At 49.8% G+C, this 16,328-nt stretch overlaps 1 protein-coding gene across 2 annotated transcripts in view; it reads right to left on the bottom strand.

Moving 5' to 3' along the window:
- The window catches only part of GTF2E1 (general transcription factor IIE subunit 1), a 91,257-nt gene extending 74,968 nt beyond the window's left edge, over positions 1-16,289 (bottom strand). For both annotated transcript variants that reach the window (XM_014603987.3, XM_014603988.3), the window contains exon 1: positions 16,172-16,289. The gene's annotated coding sequence lies outside the window, so the exon portion shown is untranslated. The remainder of the gene's footprint in view (positions 1-16,171) is intronic.
- Positions 16,290-16,328: the final 39 nt, after the last annotated feature.

Raw genomic sequence — 16,328 nt, 5'->3', positions numbered from 1 at the left:
TCATTTAAAGCACACTAATAAAGCCATCACTGTACACTCATCAAGTGCTGGGTGTGACTCAGCAGCTGCTGACTCACTCCCATCAGCTGAGATCACTTCGGTTTTTGCTAGCCATCATTTATATAATGATCACCTGCTGTGCAGCACAACAGAAGCCTGCAAATAGTGCATTCATGGAGCCTGACATATGCACAATCCTCCTCTCCCTCACGGTGACAGATGTCTTTCTGCCATGACCAACTTTAGCTTTGCCTCTTTTCAATCCCTCTCCAAACCCTATAATATACTTTTCCTCTCGTCTCTTTCCTGAGACTGGAAAAGATTATATTCCTCTCAGGTGCTTGACCTATCTATTTCAGTATCTGTATACTTCAGCTTTGTAAGGCATAGATAGGTAAACAATAAGTAAAACTAGCCTGGTCCCCTCTCTTTCCCATCAATGTGTAAAGAATAAAAACCTTGTTTCACCATTCTCCCATGACAACCTCCACCACCTTGCTGTTTTCCTCACCTGGGGCTGTGTATTGCCCTTAGCCCATCTATTGAGACTTTTCCAGTGTAAACTGGTTTGCAGGCTGCAAAAAGGCCCTGAAAAGGCAGTTCTTGGACATCATCACAAACTTCACTGAGAAAAGCAACACCAAGAGGTAATTGTCATGCTATAGATCACAGTGGCTGGGCACTATGATAGCCATTTAACTGACACCTTCATGTACCGACAAGAAAGCCTGGGATACTTACCTGGGATACAAACCTTGTACTATTCCACCAGAGTTAGCATGAATGAACTATGCACAAATAAACTATGAATCTTTTTAACATGTTGTGTAGGTTAGAGCTGACCTGAGCAGAGCCACAGGATACTTAAAAGTTGCATGTGTCAATGAATAAGTTTTAGACAGAGTCACAGTACCTCAGAACCATTTTGGACCTAAATTCTGCCTCTGGCTGAACCTGTCAAGAATGTTCTCAAGCCAAGTGAGCACATGAAGCCAGAATCTGTCCATAGACTGTTACTGGTTCAGAATTCACTAAATGTGATTATTCAAGCTGGGCACAGTATAACATTAATGCAAAGATCATACACTAAATAAAGCACATCAGGTCCAAACGAGTAGAATTCACTACGTTTCAGAAGAATATTTGTTCCATAAACTATACATTTGACCTCAAGCATCCTGTCTCCCAACCAGCCCTCATTCCATCCCACCAGAGCAAGGACACTTCTCCTACAATACCCTGCCACGCAGCAAAAATGGAAAGAAGCATTTTCTCTGCAAGGACTTCCTTGACCAGTTAGCTGCAGACTTTTGCATTGGTTTTACAGTACAGCCTTATGCAGAATGCATTAAGCCCCTTTAACTCAGAACTGACAATGGCCTAAATAATCTTACAAGTACAGATAACAAGTGTATATGACAGTCTGCTACTTCAGCACCCAGTAACAACCAGTGATCTAAGACAATCTCTTACATTATGAACAGTGGAAGCATATTATTTCAGCTAGTGGGGGCCAGGATTCTTGCAACATCTCCTTTTCCTATTTCCCCACACCTAGCAAAGACACTTAAGAATCATGCAAAGTTAACCTGCTTCTACACTCCAAATATAAACATACAAATGGCAGGTTGTTTCAAAGCAGTATTTGTCTTTTGCAGCAGAGAACTATAAATTATAGAGATGTAATTATATCAAAGTCACTGCAAACCATACTGTCTCCTTAACAATCACCCATTTAAAAATGATTAGCAAGAAGAGTATGTAGCTCAAGTTCTGCAATAGACAGAAGTATCCCTGTGTGTTCCGCCCACAAAAGGAAAAAAAGCACAGAAGAGTGGCCTTATGAGTCCTCATCAGGCCTTGTGGATGAATACTGAAGACAGCTAATGGATCTTTAAAAAATAAAATAAAATCAGCACAAGCACCGGATATTTATCCAGGCAAAAGCCAAACTGGCCAAAGACAGGTAGATTCTTCAGGTCCCTATAACTGGAGTTATTTTGACATAGATTTCTCAATAATCTCTCCCCCAAATAATTCAACTGATAAAGAGCAGTAGTTAAGGACAACCATCATACTACAAGAATTCACTGCGCAAGGGGATAACCAGTGGTTCCCAAAATGAGGTCGTGGTGAGCAGTCCTCAGGTGGTCCAAAGCTCATATCAGACAGTGTACCTTTTTAGTGTTTAGAGGTTTGATGATAAGGATGCATGGCAGGCATGAAGAATTTTGAATTGACAGTGGCCTGCTGGTCCAAAAACTCAGAACCACTGCTGTAGCAAACCACTCTCTTTAGAGCAGGTGGTATCTTGCCCTTCTCATTTCCAGCAGCAATCCCCAACAACTTTTTCTAGCCTTCTACCAGTGAGGACGAACACGAACTGAACTCATAAGTGGTAACTCATGCAACCCTATTACATCCAAAGTCTTGTCATCATACTCTAGAAAGGGGGCTCTACAGTCATTCTCTTGAGGAATGATTTTACTCCCACAGAAGCAGTAAGCTAAGTCTGAATTCAGGTTATGTGCAGAGAAACCTGTCTCATAACAAACTTAATGGATTTGGACATTAATTTAGAATTGGGAATGTTGATCTGGTTATTAGGCAGGTTAACTGTATAAATACATTGGGGGTTAGTAACAGGGACTTCCTCAGCAATATCAAGCAAGAAGGATAACAATGGCTAGAGAAAAGCCACCCCTTGGTAAATATGTAGGGGGCTTTTAACAAACAACAACAGTCAGGAAAAATACTCTGGAACATAAGACAACCACCATAACATAATTATCAGTTTAAAGAGGGACTCATTCAAGAGAAAGAGAAGCAATTGTTTGGAAGCTGTTTGAGAAATCAGAGTGCCATATACACCTGGAATGACTGAAACAGCCATGTCTGCCCAGGTTATGGTCAGGGGATAACATGCCTTTGCTTAGACATATACGTGGACTGTTTCTTGTTTCAAAAACCTCTTTATTCTACCTGCTTTATTTCTACAGCGAAAACAAATAATAGCTGGGTTGAAGACTGTCTGGTCACCACGTGCTGCACTGATCACTGAAGAAAAGAGCCACAGGTACAAGAGTAAAGGCATGAGGACTCACACTAGGCATATTTCGAGACAGCACAAAGGCGGTTGGCAGAAGTAGTGGTAGCCACGTAACTGACAATAAGCAACATGCAAACTGACACTAAGAGGGACCAGAGTTTAAACTAAATGGAATAATGCCACAAGTCAGGATTGTGCTGATGTAATGATGGAGGCAAAGGAAGTTTGCTTCACTACATATACAGCCACAAAAGAAACTTGCTGCTGAACTCTGACCAAGATCTCTGCCAATGTTATTTGATCTATCGTTCTACTCAATTTACCCGAGTATCACAATAATCCATGAAGACAGTGATGTTTATTGTATGAATGGGATAGCAATCACAGTATGGATGACTTGGGAACTCCAATTTGTCAGCAACATCAGAGATCTTAAATAAAAGTATGATAGCCATTTTTTTAATTGATGCTTACGAGTACTACAAAAGCAGCAGGCTAATGGAAGGCAACCTAGTGAATGCCAGTCAACATGGTTTTATTACTGGAAGGTCTTGCTTGATCAACCTCATCTATTTCTATGACCAGGTGATGCATTGCCTGGACAAGGGAGATGGGGTTGATGTCATTTATCTGGATTTCAAGAAGGCCTTTGACTTGGTCTCCCATGATGTTCTCATGACCAAGGTGGGGAACTGTGGCCTCCACCATTTTACTGGTCCAATGGCTGGGCAACTGGCTCCGGGGTCAGACTCAAAAGGTACTAGTTGATGGCACAAGGTTACCGCCCCAGGCCCCGCACTTTGTGGGGGGTCCGCAGACAATGCTGTAAAGGCCCCACTGCAGCCGCCACACGCTGCTGCCGCCAAGCGCTGCCAGCTCCAGTCCGCAGCAGAAGGGGGGGCCTAACGGGGCTCAGCACCCCCAAACGGACGGCAGCAGCAGACATAGCCGCAGGCTGCTCTAGCAAAGGGGAGGAGCGGTACACTCAGCTACCCTGCACTCACAGCCACCACCACAGCTGGCCCAGCTGCATGCAGACAGGTAAGTTTCTTTTAATCTTCTTTATCACCCTGGGCTGGGGGAGGCACAGATCAAGACCCCAACAATGCAGGGGAGAGCGGGGTAGGGAAGGGCGAATCATTCACCCCTGCCCCTGCCTGCTGCACTGTGGGGATTGTCCCATGACCTGGCCTGGCCGAGGCCCCATACATTGTGACTGGGGCGGGTCATGGGACAGTCGGAGCCCAGCAGCTCCTCCAGGAGCGCAGGCTGGCAGCTCTCATGGTTGTGTGCACCATGGGGAGCCAAAGTTTGGGGGAGGGTGAATTTCACCCCCCTTCCGCCTCCCCTGTGACGCGCCCATGGACTGATTGTCCCACAACAGGCCTGGCCGGGGGCCCAGTCATGGGGAATCAGGCCCTGGCTGGGCTGGGTCGTGGGATGATAATCGGAGCCCAGTGGCCCCTCCAGAGGTGCGGCACTGGGCAGCCAAGGGGTGGGGGGACCGCCCCAGGCCCCTGCTTTTTGCATGGGGCAAGCAGGCCACAGCTGCAAGCTGCACTCTGCTCCGCACCTCCATGTCTCACTGCCACTCCTTCGAAAGTGGTGTGGTGCAGCACCGTGTGCCTCACTGCCCGGCGTGCCCAACGGCAGAACGCACATGGCGGCGCCGGCTACTTTCGAAGCAGCGGCAGTAAGGAAGCGCGGAGGCAAGAGCCTTCGGACCCACTGGTCTAGCCAAGGCTGGGCCCGCCCCGGCCCCCATCTCTGGGTCCCCCCCGGGCGGTATGTGGCTAGGGCCAGGGCCGAACTGGTGGGGCCAGGAGGCAGCCCGGACCAGCACGGCACTGTGCCGGGCAATGCTGCTCCCCCTGCCCCCCATGGCCCTTTCCCCTCCCTCAGACTTTTCCATGGTGTGTGAGCTGCACGTGCACATTCAGCCCTCACCCCCATTTTTTTTTTCTTCTTCCGCCTATGCCACTTGCCACCCACCCCGCAGCCGCTGCACACCCCTAGGGACGGCTCTGATTGCTCTACTATTTTTCTGCAGTCAAAAAACAAGCAAAAACTCAGAGCTGGCATTTTACAAGTGGTGCCTCAAGTCAATTGAGGGGTGCCTTGAGTCTAGAAGGGTTGAAAACCCAGTGGGTTAAATGAACTGTAAGTAACTCGGCCAAGGATTACGAGTAGAAAAGACCTCCATAAATCCTCTGAACCTTTCCCAGCTTGGAAGCAGAATTGAGAGCAGGAGACGAAGGGTCACCTGCAGGAACACAGACATTCTAGTTATACAAAGAACTTTGGCTGGGGAAAAGGACTGATTCACGCAGAGTTTGTTTATGATTTTTTTTCTTTTTTTCCAATTTAAAATGGATCTTTGGGGTTTTGTTTGTTTGTTTGTTGGGGGGGGAGGGGGGAGTTGTTAAATCCATTCCAGCAGGTCCCACTGGGTTGCCTGGGTAATCTTATTTCATTATTCTACCACAGATCCAAGGCAGAGAGAAGAAATTTCTTGCTGAAATTGCACAGTAGGCCACAGGTGAAAAATAAAATTGAACCAAAGTCCCAACTAGTCTTTAACTCCTTTTTCTATTTTATGTATCTCTTGCATTCAAGTTTTTGGTTCAATTAATTCAGATCATAAATTCACAGGCTAGCAACCATGTCTCTAAGGATCTCTAAAATGCTACACAGTTATGGTAAGACCCAGATAACAACACACAATCCTGTTTGTATCGCATCCCACCTACTCCCTGAGCTCTATTAAATTTAGCAATAGTCTTCCAATGGATATTGAAGGGGGGAACCACAGAACTGCTTTCCAATCTTCCTGAGCTATGAAGTGTAAAAAGAAAAATAAGCAGATTCTAAGGAGCTGCAGTGGGAGAAAGTCCATCATGATTTGGTGAGTTGTCTAAAAAGCATCTTCAATATGCTGTCCACTAGCTCGTATCTCCAGCAGCTCCCTACCTATTTCAGAAGCAATAAAAGATCTTCTTTTCTAGTCTCTACACTACTCTACCTCTTTTCACCACAGTGAGCTGCAGATCCATCTAACAAAGAGGTCGGCAACCTAAAGCTCACCAGCAGTGAAGAGACTGGATCTCCTTGGTGGCAGTTCTGGGTGGGAATATGCAGCATGCTCCAGCCAGGGCAGCAGCAGAAGTGTCCCCTGGGTCCTACCACCTGCCCTGTTCTATCTCCTACACAGCAACTGCTGAATGCTTTAGGATGCACCGTCTTGCAGCCTGCAGCAGGAGCTAGGTTGCAAACAGCAGCCAGTTTGCAACAAGAGGTTGCCATCCCCTTATCTAACATGTTTTTAACCATATGTATCTGTCTCTACAGCCAACTAGTTTCAAACCCCATGTCTTCTGAAATACTTTCTAAAGCATCCTGAATCCCACTGCGTAGAGATCCAGCAATCTCTGGGCTCAACAACACATAGTTGCTGCGCCTTTTTTCTCTGGAGAGCATGAAATTTGTCAGGTATTTTTACTAGTGGAGACACCCCACAGCAATGGAGAACGGAAAGAAAATATTATGTTCTTGTTAAAAATTGAATTATCACTTTTATGTCATCCCCTGAAATAAAAGCAAGTGGTTACTAAGTTAATGGTGTGAAATGTTAAAGAAAAGAAAAGAGGCATTTTTCCAAAGCGTGTACAGCAGGGGTGTCAAACTCATCTGTCCCAGTAATGAGGGGCTGGTCAACAGGCTGGATTGGACCCACAGACCCTCCCCTCCCCCATCCATGCTAGATTCACTACATACAGTGCTCATTCATGCTGCTCCAGGATCTGTGCTGCACGTGGTACCCCCTGGCTGGTTCAGAACTGTGACAGATGATGCTCACTCCAGGCAGGGGCTGAGGGAGAAAGGGGCACCATATGCGGCAAAGATCACAGAGCAGCTAGAAAGGGTTCCACACGCAGCATACATCCTGGGCTCTGCCCGTAAGGCCGGGCCCCATAAGGGTCAACTTAGATCCCCCACTTAGGGGATCACCTGTGTTGGATCTTGTCCTGACCAACAGGGAAGAACTGGTGGTGGATGTCAAGGTGATGGGTAACTTGGGAGGAAGTGATCACGATATGATAGAATTTCAGATCCTGAGATAGGGAAAGCATGAGGTCAACAAAATTAGGAGGCTGGATTTCAAAAAGGCAGATTTTGTCTGACTCAAGGAGTTAATAGGCATGATGTCATGGAAGGACAGAGTGAAGGAAATAAGTGCCCAGGAGGGCTGCAAACTTTTAAGGGACACAGTATTGCAAGCCCAGCAAGAAACTGTCCCGACGTGATGGAACCACAAGAAGAATGACAAGAGAATAATGTGGCTGCAAAAGGAGCTTCTAAAATGCCTCAAATGCAAAAGGAAATCATACAGGCAAGGGAAGAATGGGCAGGTCACCAAGGATGCATACCTGGAAATAGCCAGAGCCTGCAGGGACAAAATCAAGAATGCAAAGATAAAGAATGAGCTGCAACTGGCAAAGGAGGTTAAGGACAAGAAGAGGTTCTTTAAGTATGTTGGCCAAAAAAGGACCAAGGAAGCTGAGAGTCCTATATTAATAAGTCAGAAGGAACTCCTAACCGGAGACACAACGACAAAACTACTCAACAACTACTTTGCCTCAGTCTTCACAAAAAAAGAAAGCTGCAGCCAGATACCTAAGATATCCTAATAAGAATTATTAGGATAAAGAAGGGGGCAAACTGAGGAAGGAAATAACAAAAGAGACAGTCGGAGAGCTTTTCTTTTGATCTGAATGAATTTAAGTCAGCAGAGCTGGATGAACTTCACTCTAGGGTACTGAAGGAACTGGTGGAGGAGATCTGGGAGCCTTAAGCAATGATCTCCATGAAGTCATAGGAGACAGGCCGGATGACAGAGGACTTGAAAAGAGCCAATGTAGTGCCCTTCTTCAAAAGAGACAAGGAGGATGTGGGAAACTACAGGCCAGTTAGCCTCTCCTCAATACCTGGGAAGCTACTGGAGCATACTAAGGAAACCATTTGCAAGTATCTGGAGGAGGAAGGGCTGATTGCAAGCAGCCAGCATAGATTTAGAAAAACAAATTATGTCAAGCAAACCTGATCTCCTCTGGCAAAGTAACTATTTGGTTGGATAAAGGGAATGCTGTAGATATAGTGTATCTGGAGTTCAGAAAGGCTTTTGGCTAGGTCCCACATGACCTATTCATAAACGAATTGGAGAAATGCAGGCTGAATAAATATAATACTATGGTGGGCCAGCCACGTCATCCAAATGTGCAACTTCAGACTCCCAAAGCAAGTCTTATTCTCCCAGCTTTGTCAAGATATACGCTCAAGAGGAGGGCAAAAAAAGTGTTTCAAGGATGTCCTCAAGGCTAACTTGAAAAAAAGTAACATCGACATCAACTCTATGGAAAGGATTTAGGAGTCTTGGTAGACCACAGACTCAGTACGAGTTTGCAGCGTGATGCAGCCGCACCAAAGGCCAATACAGCTTTAGGCTGCATCAATAGAAGCATTAGGTGCAAGACACAGGAGGCGATAGTATCTCTCTACTCAGCACTGGTTAGGCCTCATCTGGAGTACTGTGTGCAGTTCTGGGCTCCACATTTTAAAAAGGATACATAAAAGTTCAAGGCGAGTAATGAAGATGATCAAGGGCTTGAAAAGCAAGTAATACAAAAACAGGCTGAAGAAGCTAGGCAAGTTCAGCTTGCCAAAAGGGCACTCAAGAGGGGACATGATAAGTCTTCAAATACTTAAATGGATGCCATAAAAAAGGACAGCACCTTTTCTTTCGCTGCAGAGAGAAGGACAGGGAGGCAAGGGCTTGGAGTTGCAGCAAAGTTTAGACTGGGTATCCAGAAAAACTTCTTCACTGTTAGGACAATAAGGCAGTGGAACAGATTGCCTGGGAAAGTTGTGGACTCTCCCTCACTGGAGCTGTTCAAGAAGAGGTTGGATAGCCACTGGTTAGGGATGATCTAGGTATAGCTATCCCCATGTTCTACGATGGGTATTTCCCATGCTTCTGGGATTTGCTGATCCGCCCCACACTCCCTTGTATCAGGGTGTTTCTAAGCCTCCCTCAGAGGCTACAGCCAAGGCTGGGGATTTAGACTGGAGTGTGCCAATACTCCCACTAGGACCAAAGCCAGAGGTTTCTGGCTAGAGGCTCTTGCCCCTCTGCTCAGGGCCAAAACAATCACTGTATTTGGGGTCAGGAAGGAATTTTACCCTATGGTCAGATTGGTATAGACTGTAGGGGGTTTTGCCTGTCCCTGTAGCAGGAGGTGAGGCCCTCTTCAATGTACATTGACATTTTATAGAAGCATTTTTGACATTTTATATACGCTCAAGAGGCTGGCTGCCATGGTTCTCCTGCTTTACCTGTAGCAGGTTAGGGGGTTAGGTTTATGTTGTCATGGTTGAATGAAGTCTTACATAGAGTTTAGATTATGGCTGTATGAGATGGTTTGGATAGGGGTGATCCTACCTCAGGCAAGCGGTTGGACTAGACCTCTGGAGGTCCCTTCCAGCCCAACTTCTCTGAGACTCTATGACCCAGAGCTAGCATAGCGGCCAGACCACAGGCCTCCAGAGCGATCCTGGCCTATGGGCATTATCTTTGATACCATTCTGTGGTAGAAACTCTGTGAGATTTGCTAAAGGAAATGTCTGAAATCAAGGTGCAGTTTTACTACTTTTGCAAACAACATTTGGGAGCCATAAGTAGTAAGAGCAGAAGTGACACAAAGTTCCATATTTCAAGATAGAAGCTGAACAATGTAAGGTCAGGATGCAATGTTCTCTCACATTCACACACAACTCCATTTACCATCAGTAGAAGTTAGCAAGGATGGATGGCACTTTTATATCACAAAGCTGTTTTACATAAGAATTATTACCTTCTTTTATAGATGTGGATAATCACAGAAAATGCAATTAGCTCTAGATCACATTGATTTAGTTGGAAGAATCAGGGACAGAAACAATCTGTTTTCTCATTCCTACACTGATGTTCCTGTTACTATCATGTACAGATGACCAAGATGCATGGCTGGGGATGCTGACTTGTCAAGCATCAACACCTGGCAGTCACTAATGACAGGTTATCTGACATAGGAAGAGAAGACATACCGTGCTAAAATTTTATCACTCCAAAGCAGCGATACTCAACCAGGGTGCCATGGCACTTGATATCCTTTCAAGGGTTCTGTAACGTGCTGCACAACCTTAACACTATTAGGTATGTAAACATGATTTGCAATAAACATGAAATTCCAAATAAGAATTCATAGTATTCAAAGCATTCCAATGTGTTATACACTTTGCAACAAAAGAAGGCATTTTCTGAAGGGTGCCTTGACTCTGTAAAGATTAAGAACCATTGCTCAACAGGAACCTCAAGGTGTACAGTCCCAGCAGAAGCATTTCTTTGACCAGAAAGCATTCCCAGGGATCAGACTGGAATAACATAGTCGCTGCAAACAGTGGATAGGAATTGCTTCCAATGATAATTGGTTGTTGATAGGTCCTTTTGAACAGAGGCATCTCTTACAAACCTCAATCTACTCTAATGGCTCATCATGTCACTCTCAGGGTGTGAAATGTTCTAAGCTTTAGATCAAAGTGCCAAAAAGCCCCACTGAAGTGCTCAACCTATACAGATGCTGAGGAGGCAAATCAAACTAACATGCTTTCTCTTCCAGTAAAGTGTTGGGTTTTTTTCCACAAGTGTCAGTGCTGCATGTCTGTCAACGCCATGGCAGTGGGGTGGCCACCCTAAGCGTACCCTGCCTACCTGTTCCTGCCAACATGCTCCAAACCTGGAAAATACCAGTGAAGACAGAATTGTGTCTCCAGCAGAATTGAGGACAGCTGATCAAAACAGCTCCTTGGAGAAGCCTTATGAAGCACGGGAGCAGGCAGGCAGGGCATGCTTGGAACTACTCTGGATGGGACATGCTGTCAGCATGTCGTAAGCAACCTTTCAAGGGTTCCCAGAGAGATAATGACAAAAGGGTTGAGGGGAAGAAAAATTTTAGTTCACAGAAGAGCAACCAGATAAATCAAGATGGAAGGACAGAGTTGTTGTACAAGAGAAGATCTGGCTAATCTCATATTTAGTGAGGCTAAGTCACAAAAGGAGTAAAATAGGGGCTGGAGATGTGAACTTGTGCCCTTTAGATGTAAGCACTAATATGGAAGACCTGAGATGGCTGGAACAGTAGGCAGTTAATCTTGATTTCATATGACAGGGAGGATTTCCTATCTCAAGGGATTCATGTTAGGGAATCCTGAACACCCATCACCCCTTTTTACTGTGCTGGGTCTGCCACTACATTCCTCTTTCCAGATCCTCCAATCCCAAAAGCAATTCAGTCTGAATCGTGACATGAGTCCTTTTTGCAAAGATTAACAGCATACTGGGCTGGATTAGTAGTAACATGCCAGCAGATCAAGGGACGTGATTCTTTCCTTTATTCAGCAATGAGGAGACCACATCTGGAGTACTGTGTCCAGTTTTGGGCTCCCCACTGCATAGTGACATACTGTAGGTCTCATGCACAAATGAGAAAGAGTCTAGCAGGGAGCAACAAAAATGATTAGGGGGGCTGTGGAACATCACTTACGAGGAGAGGCTGAAGAAACTGGGCGTATTTAGTTTGGAGAAGAGAAGACTGAGAGGGGATTTAATAGCAGCTACCTGCTAGGTAGCAACTACCTGCAGGGTGGTTCCAAAGGGGCTGGAGCTGGATTCCTCTGATCTCCATCCAGTAGAGGTGCACTGAAACATCAGTCCCATATCAAATTTGCACCAAAATAAGGAAAATCGAGAGCATCAGCAATTGGCTTTTTTTGGCTGATAAGTGGCCTGTGCATGCGCAGCCACAGCGCAGCACACAGGTGGCTAGCACAGCCTGGCAGCAAGGACAGCAGCTGGGTCTGGCTGGTAAGTCTGTTGTAAGGGAAGGGAAAGGGCTGGGGGAAGGGGGTGCAGATCAAGACCCCTGTGGTGAGGGACGGAGTGGGGCTAGGGCAGGTGTTGCACAGCTGGAACAGAGCATGGGATGGAACCCCGAGTGGCTCATCTTGGGGCACGGGGAGGGAGTAGCAGCTCCTGCCCCCAGATCTGTGCACAGAGCAAGAGCAGGCTGCTGCTGCGGGCTGGAGCTGGGTCTGCGACAAGCTCTTCCCAGCTGGGGGCTAGGCCAGGCTGTGCTCGGGGCAGGTGGTGGCAATGCTGGGAGGGGAGGATGGGGGCAAGGGGCCTATGCCAAATTCTGGGGTGGCTGCAGGGCTCCCCCCAGTCCCCTCCCAGCACTGCTGCCACTTGCCCCAAGGGCAGTCCAGCCCCCTGACAGGAAGAGCCTGGCACCAGCCCCAGCCCGCAGCAGTAGCCCACCCAACCCCGCGCACAGGTCCAAAGGCATACGCTCCCTATGACCTATGGCCAATATGACTTGTTAAAAATCAACCATTGAGATTGGCCCCAAAAATCTCTTTCAGTGCACCCCTACTATCCAGGCAATTTTCTGAAATCTAAACAAATGTCTGGGATTTTGCTCTGTTCCACTGGCAGGAATGGGGGGTGGGTGGGGTGGGGAAGGTAATTGGAGGTAGAGAGCACCACATGCAAGTGTGTACGCATATGCATGCGGCCAGCATGCAGCCAGGCAGGGTGATGGGAGCAACCTCGGCAGTTGGATGCAAATCTATGGAGGGCTGGGGTTGGAGGGCCGGGGTTGGAGGGCCAGGGCTTGGTGACTGTTGGTGGGTATAGAGGGATGGGTGTGTGAGGTAGGCGTGGGTGCCTGCTGCCGCTGGGGGAAGGTGTCCAGGTGCTGGGGCTGTGGCAAGGCAGGGGGAAGTCGCCTATCCCTCCAGCAGGGGAAGAGCACAGCAGAGAGCTCCACGGCCAGGCTGGTGGCACAGGGGCCGATGCCCATGCCCACAGGGGCAGGGCACCCAGGAGATGCAGCCAGGAGGGGGGGGGGCATGGTCAAGCCGCCCAGCTTGGTGCTGGAGCCATGGCCCAAGGCAAGGGGTGCCACAGGCCGCCTTCCTCTCCCCCCCCCAATGCTGAGGCTGGACGTGCTCCACTGCTGCCCGCATGAATCAGAGTCACCGTGATCTGGCCTGGTCAGGACAGGGGCAGTGGGGGACCCTTCCAGCAAAGCTGGGTGGAGCAGGGGGCTGCAGGTCAGAAGTGAGGGGAACCAGCAGGGCGGCCGGGGGTGGGGGGAGGAATGGAACAGGAGAGGACGGGACGGGACACTGTGGCTTGGAAGTGAGAGCATAGGGTAGGGTGGCTTTTGGGTTGGCTGTGGGGCACTGGCAGCACCAAAGGGTCACGGGTTGAGTGTGAAGAGCACTGGCATGACCAGGAGGGTGGGGGAGGGAATTGTGGGTCAGCAGCAAGGTTGGGGGCTGTAGGTCAGGATTGAGGGGTACTGGCAGGGCCAGGGGGCAGTGGATGGGGAGTGAGGTGTCCCCCTGACAGGTGTCCTCTTTTTTGGAACTGGACATATGGTAACCCAGGGGTCAGCAACCCCTGGCACTTATGCCAAGCATGGCACACCACAGCCAGCCCCAGCTCCGGCCCAGGCTGCTCCCAGCAGGGCTGCAGCATCCCAGCTGCCTGCTGCGAGCAGCCCAGTCTCCCGACTGGCAGCAGCTCCCCACAGCCGTGCCGGGCTCTGGCATCAGCTTTGCACTGGCGCGTGCACCCACGCGTCGGAGTGGGCGGTGGGAGGGGCCTGAGGCAGTGCAGCCCCAGTCTCTCCCCCACTCTCGGCACGGAGCTTGACACAGCTGTTTGTAGCCAGCCCAGGCTCTGGGCGGCTGCAGCAAGCAGGCTGCAAACAGCTACGCCAGGCTCTACAGCTCTGGCATCAGCTCTGTGCTGGTGGTGACTACACATGCACCTCAGGGCAGACAGCGGGGCAGTGCAGCCCACCCCGAGATCTGCATGCAGTCACTGCCAGCACGGAGCTAATGCCGGAGCTGTAGAGCACGGCGCAGCTGTTTGCAGCCTGCCTGCTGCTTGCTGCAGCTGCCCAGAGCCCAGGCTGGCTACAAACAGTTGCGCAGAGCTCTGGAACCCTGCTATTACCTCTGTGCCGGGAGCGGGAGACCAGGGCTGAGCTGCCTCAGGCTCCTCCCCCATCGCCCACTCTGACATGCAGGTGCAAGTGCTGGTGTGGAGCTGATGCCAAAGCCTGGCACAAGCTGTTTGGAGCCTCCCGGGTCTGGGGAGCTGCTGTCAGTCAGGAGCCCAGGCTGCTCCCAGCAGACATCTGGGACACTGCAAGCCCTGCTGGGAGCAGCCCGGGCTCCAGCAGCTACCCAGAGCCAGGGTAGCTGCTGGCAGCCACAGAGCCCAGGCTGGGGGGCAAGGGGCAGCAGGGCTGGGGGGGCAGGGGCTTTGGGTGAGGGGGGCAAGGGGCACAACCAGGGCATCCTGCCATGTACCCCTTACCCTCATTTTGTTTTTCTGCCATGCCAGCACGCCGGCACCTTCCGAGGTAGGCATTGTGGTGTTTTTCAGTACTCCGGCCAAAAAACATTGCCTACCCCTGTGACAACCCTAGCCCTGCTTTGAGCAGGGAGTTGGACTAGATGACCTCCTGAGGTCCCTTCCAACCCCTATTTCCTATGATGCTACAAGTAGTACGTAAGAAGGCAGATGTTGAGGGATATTTTCAAGGGAACCTGGACACGCAAGGCAGAGATGCACACTCACTGCTGACAAAGCCAAGCCAAGCCAAGCCACAACTAGCCAAGAGATCCTTATGCAGCAATTACAGACATTTGACCCTAAATGGTCTACATCTCCTCCACACAAACGCACAGGGATGGAAGGCCAGAGCTTGCCTCAGACCACCAAGAGGGATCCCAAGAGGCCTCAGACCTTGACAACCCAGGAGCAAGCATGCCTGTGTATTCTCTGCTGTAGGTAACTGCTCTTGATTGTTTAGGTTAGATCAGTGTTTCTCGACCTGTGGGTGACGATCCAAAAGTGGGCTGCAAGAATATATGAAAGGGTTGCAAACAAACTTTAAAAACGGATCAACAAACTTTTAAAACGGAGACAAATGTAGGAAACGCTGGGTTTTCCCTTGCAGGCTGTCAGATATCCAGCCTGCGAGGAGCTGCTTGGGGCCCCCCATTGCCCTACACACTGGGGAGCTTGGGCCTGGGGGCACTGGGTCAGGACTGGCCATCAATGTTTACAAATGGGTGCTGGTACAAAAAAGGTTGAAAACCGCTGGGTTAGATATTAGGCAGACAACAGAACAAGGAGCAATGGTCTCAAGTTGCAGCAAGGGAAGTTCAGGTTAGCTATTAGGAAGAATTTTCTCAGTAGGACGGTGGCAAAGCGCTGGAACAGGTTCCCCATAGAGGTGGTAGAAGCTCCATCCTTAGAAGTTTTTAAGACCCAGCTCGACAAAGCCTTGGCTGGGATGATCTAGTTAGGGCTGGTCCTGCTTTGAGCAGGACTTTGGACTAGATGACCTACTGAAGTCCCTTCCAGCCCACATGGTTTAACTATGACCTACTGTCTATGACCAGAAGGACAATATCCCCATGCACCCGCAGCCAGTGCAGGAGGACTGCCCTTGGCTCCTCTCGCGCCCCCTGCTGCATAAGATAAAAGCCTCCAGGATTGCCCTAGCTGCAAGGCTGGACCTGAGGCTCCTTCCCGGTTTCTGTGCAGGGAGCAGCAGCACCCCAGGGCAACGGTGGCCCAGACGAGCAGTGCTGGCACAGAGCAGAGTGCGTGGGGGCGGGGGCCAGGCAGATGCCCAACTACTCCGCGCCGCCTCGGCCCCTCTCCCCACAGCTGCCAACGGACACGCTCCCCTCCGCCCCCCACTGGCTCCTCAGCTGCCCCCCTCGAGCGGCTGGGGAGACGGGCCCGAGGGACACCACCCCGCGCCCACGTGGGCGGTCCGTGCGGCCCGCCGGGGAGGCCCATGCGCCAGGCACGTGATGCCGGACCCGGACCTCGACCCCGCCGCTGCCCGGCGGGAGGGGCAAGCTCCGGGTGCGCCTGCGCAGTAGCTGGCAGGAGGCCGGGAGCGGAGAGCCTGGCGCCGCGCGCGCGGGACTGACCTGCCGGCTCCGGGTGGTGCTTGGCGCCCCCCGTCTCCGGCAATGCACGTCACAAATTCCTAGCCGCGCACGCGGGCGGTGTCGCACGGCTGTGACGCAAGCGCCTATTCGGCACGCCAACGGTAGAGGGAGAGGTCCGCCCACCCGCCATCCTGGG

This window comes from Alligator mississippiensis, chromosome 1, assembly GCF_030867095.1.
Source record: "Alligator mississippiensis isolate rAllMis1 chromosome 1, rAllMis1, whole genome shotgun sequence".
NCBI lineage: Eukaryota > Metazoa > Chordata > Crocodylia > Alligatoridae > Alligator > Alligator mississippiensis.
The sequence above is the reverse complement of the archived record's forward strand: the minus strand, read 5'-3'. Positions and strand labels throughout refer to the sequence as shown.